At 36.7% G+C, this 4,568-nt stretch overlaps 1 long non-coding RNA gene across 1 annotated transcript; it reads left to right on the plus strand.

The window, feature by feature from the left end:
- Window positions 1–1,651: 1,651 nt before the first annotated feature.
- On the plus strand, window positions 1,652–3,767 carry LOC143414664 (uncharacterized). Its single transcript, XR_013095331.1, has 3 exons — window positions 1,652–1,833; window positions 2,920–3,012; window positions 3,148–3,767. It is a non-coding gene; the product is annotated as an uncharacterized LOC143414664 (long non-coding RNA).
- Window positions 3,768–4,568: the final 801 nt, after the last annotated feature.

Genomic DNA, 4,568 nt, shown 5'->3' on the forward strand with positions numbered 1-4,568 from the left:
TTTACAAATCCTACCATGTGAATTCATGGATTTTGTTTTCACATTCTGTCTCTCACAGTTGAAGTGTACCTCTGGTGCAAATTACTGACCTCTGTCATCATTTTAAGTGGGGGAACTTGCACAATCGGTGGCTGACTAAATACTTTTTTGCCCCACTGTACAAGCTTGTAGCATGAGCGATAACCTTGTGTTTTCTGGTATTCCAGAATCTGCTGGAGAGGAATCGGAAACAAAGGTGAAAAGCTTCATTAAAACCCACCTGAAGCTGCTGGAGGACAGTGTGAAAAACATCGCCTTTGAAAGAGTGCATCGTAAAAGGGCCTTGAGGTTGGTGACCGGGAGACCGCCTCCAATTGTGACCATATTCGTCCACTTCAAACAGAAGGAACAGGTGAAGAGTTGCAGCAGGGAGCTGAAAGGAAAGGACTTCAGCGTGAACGACCAGTTCCCCAAAGAGATCCTGGAACGACGCAAGGTCCTGTTCCCAGTCCGACGTAGTTTCATCCAGAGAGGCTCCCGCGCTGTCATCGCGGACCGGCTCTACGTGGACGGACAGCTCTACCGCGACCCCAGCACCACTCCGTGGTTATATTGACTGCGCTCCAGATAACAATCCGCTACACTCTTTTCTTATCCACTCACAATCTCTCCTTTAACATGTGTTTAGCCTAGCAATATCAGTATGATGTCATAGCAGATATAACATATAATTGGAATGTTTCTGGGTTTTTTTCTTTTCTTTTTTTGTTGTCACTCACCATTCTCGTGGTTTCTTTCTCTTTTCTTTCACTGTGTCGATCACCTACTTCCCCTCTCACCTACAAACAACACCCTCTATTTCTACATATTCGCACACTACAATCATGCAAACACATGCGGTCAACGGCAGCACATTTACAACAGCCTCACAAGTGCACACAGACTTATAGGACACACACGCAAGCCACGCTTGCTCATATAAGTTAATATACACACACATAGACTCATGGAGCCTCTCCCCAAACATTTTACTTCTTTCTATTTACAAACAGGTAATGTGTTTCCATTCTCTTCACCTGTCTAAACCCGTATGGCATCTTTAGCCATACACACAAACAAATATGGGCACACTAAGGTTTGTCACATGCAATGTAAATGGAGCAGGCACCAGAGAAAAGAGGTTAAAGATATTTAACCAGCTCAAGAAAACTACAAGCAGACGTTTTATTACAAGAGACTCACAGGGCTGTCACAGGTTTAAATGAACTTAAAACACCTGACTTCCCTAATGTGTTCGCAGCCTGTTATAATTCTAGACAAAAGAGATTAGTAATTTTAATACATAAAATGTTCATTTTACAGTACTCAATACAGTTATAGTTCCAGAGGGTAGATTCCTAATTATTAAACTATCTACACTTAACAAAAAGCTATGTATTGTAAGTATATATGGTCCAAATGTTGATGACCCCTCATTCTTCCACAGATTCTTTAGTGCACTCTCTGAACACCTCTAAGAAATGATACATTGATGTTGCTAGCATTATGTAAACGTTTTATGTTAAAATTAATGTCACCAATTGATTTTTAACTCTAAACACAAGGATATTGTTTTGATTTTAATTAATAACACAATATTTCAATACAACAAAATGCAGTACATTAAATCCAACGTAAAAAGTTCATTTAAAATGAACAGCACTTTAATTTGAAGAGGATTGTCCTAACTGGCTCTCCGTACTTCTCAGTTTGCACATGTGCAGTGTGGAAGTTTGAACAACTGCCATTTTCAACCGAAACTTGCATCATGCTCAGAAGCCTGGATAAAATCCATTGCCATTTGAGGATTATTTGGTAAGTACAACCATTTAAGGATGACAAATTTGGTTAATGTGTACTAAATGATAAACATCCGACATTTTCGGGAGTACTTCTGTATGTTTTATTTTAAAACAAATGATGTCTGGTAAATTTTTTTTTTAGCATTCTAGCTTGTATGCCTCTCACAGGTGTTAGTAGTCAGGCATTTAACAAATATTATTGGGCCCACTTCGGTGTAATTTCCCAAAATGTTTTACAATTCATGTTAAGCTGCAACTTGCCTACTAAGAACTGCAGCTTTAAAATTACTCCCAACATCTACCGCACATGCTCCCTGGTGTCAGTAATGAGCACCAGGAGCGCCAGCGATCCTATCCGTTTGAAGAATGAAATATATGTATAGTGTATTTTAGAAACATGCATCAAATAAGTTGCTACATTGTTTGAAGGAATTCTACCCCGTGTTGATATCTGGTTTAGTGTTAATATCAGTGATTAAAGTGTAAGACATGCATTTATCTTGTGTCATTAAAATGCAGCATTATGTGTAATACAGCTATATGTAATGCATTTAACTCCTTGTATCAGTTCCATTGATTATCAAAGTGACAATTTGTGTGTTCCCCCCTTCATTTTATGTTGGTCAGCTAGTTCTGTCTGTCAGTAGATGCAACAAAAGTGGCTCAGATGTGATTGTGGTTACTGGTATCTTTTATTGTAACTCTTGTTATCGTAATAAATACCAGAAAATATTGTGATAGGATTTTGAATCCATATTGCCGAGTTCTAATCTTCTATTTCATTTTAACATTTTTAGGGGTACAATTAATAATTATATTGTTGAACAGTCTAGAATTGATTAAAGCAAAAGTGAAAGCTTTCATGTATTGTCAAAATTGAAAAGCTTCTAGTTTTGTGTTCATATATTTGTTGATCTGACTCAGAAGAGTCAGTGCCTAACCAATCATTAACCTCACTGAATGTCACTAATGTGAGTTGTCAAACATTGTTTAATTACTCATCGCTAATCACTCATCTGTTAATATTTTTGACTTTGGTTTGGGAAGAGGTGGAAAAGAACCAAAATCTTGTCTCACATTGAGTTCTTATCTCCACCAGAATATCAGCATTGATGTTCGACGGGAATGCGTTCTAAAAACTATCTGTGTCTACTTAAATAAAAAGCCAGATGACCTGTTCAAGGAATTCTTGGTAAGTTAGAAAAGGGGAAAGATCAGTTTGTTTGTTTGTTTTTTTTAATTTGGGATAGTAAATTGAAGGTGGGCTCATTTGTTCATATGTATCTATATGCAATTAGCTTTCCCCCCCCTTTGTTTTCATTTTAAGGATGTGGATCTTAGTGCAAGAAGAGAAACGGAGCAGCTGACTTTAGGAGTCTGTGTTGTCAGACATGAAGGAGCAGACTCTGCAGATACACCTGAGGACATTGGTGTCATCATAGAAGGATACACTGTGCTGAAAGCTCTTAGTGATGTGGCAAAGGGGTGTGCCCTCCTGCTTGGACTAATCTACAGTCTAAATCTGAGGTACCCAAAACACCTGAAATACATATTTGAATTTCTTCAAAAGGTGCTGATGGAGTTGGATGGGAACAACTTATCCATGAATGTGCAAGTTCTGAAAAACAAACTGCTTGAGTGAAACAGCCTGCACTGAACTATAGAGGACACTGAACTGGTTACAAGATTCTCAAACCCATCTCCTTGCACTTTATAAACTGTTCAGTTTGAATTCCGCAAGAACTTCTGCAAGGCCTCGTACTTTTTGGCATGCTTTGTTCATGTTGAACTTTTACCACCATCCAGCTATATTGAACAAGACTGCTCCTAAGTTTGGACTTCATTTTAAGTTTTGGAAAAAAAATTTTTTTTTTAAATATGGACAAAAATGCCACTAAAATCATTTCTACTTGTTGTTTATAGGACTGTATTGTGAGTTTTCCATTGTACCCGAAGCAAGTTTAAATTAAGTCATGTTAATGTTAAAAATATTGGAATCACAACACTTTCCAGTTTTAATAACTTGATTTTAACATTCTGTATTATGTCTTCCTGTACTTAATATGCACTTGCATATATGTGAAGATATTTTTGTTTAGGAAAAAGGCATTGATCTAGAATTTTGAACAGCTCAAAGTTTGCTTCAGCACATTTTACACCAAGTGTTATTAAAGTTGGGTTAACTGAATAAAATTGTGTTTGATTTATTCAATTTACTTTAAATAGAGTAAGTAATTTAATCCTATAGTTTCAGTAGAGCTCGTTTAGGGTTAGTCAATTTATCAGATGTACTTAAAATTTGTTGTTCAAATTAAATGTGTCATACATTTTAGATTTCACTAACCTAGTTGTGTGGAACCGGTTGACATAACTGGGTGGAGTAAATGCAACATCTTATTTTATAGAGTAAGTAGGGCTTGTTTTGGTTGAGTAGATTTTATTTAGTGTTGTCAATTTAAGTCAACATGTTAGTTAGATCAACATTATGATATTTAGTTAATACAACACCATTCTTGTGATTTGCATTTAATTAGCCAAAGCTTGACAGATGCCTACATGTCACACCAAGATCAGGAAATACTGAACAAAATACACAAAACAAGACTAGAATTAAATGAAATTATTAATAAAAAAAAAAAACCCTCAATTCCTAGTACAAAGACTTCGCTTGCAGAATTTTGAACGCAGTAACAAATCCGGTGGATTTCTAGCTAACCATCCATCCATCCATCTTCATCTGCTTTATCT

Source organism: Maylandia zebra, linkage group LG22, assembly GCF_041146795.1.
Source record: "Maylandia zebra isolate NMK-2024a linkage group LG22, Mzebra_GT3a, whole genome shotgun sequence".
In the NCBI taxonomy this organism is placed as follows: Eukaryota; Metazoa; Chordata; class Actinopteri; order Cichliformes; family Cichlidae; genus Maylandia; species Maylandia zebra.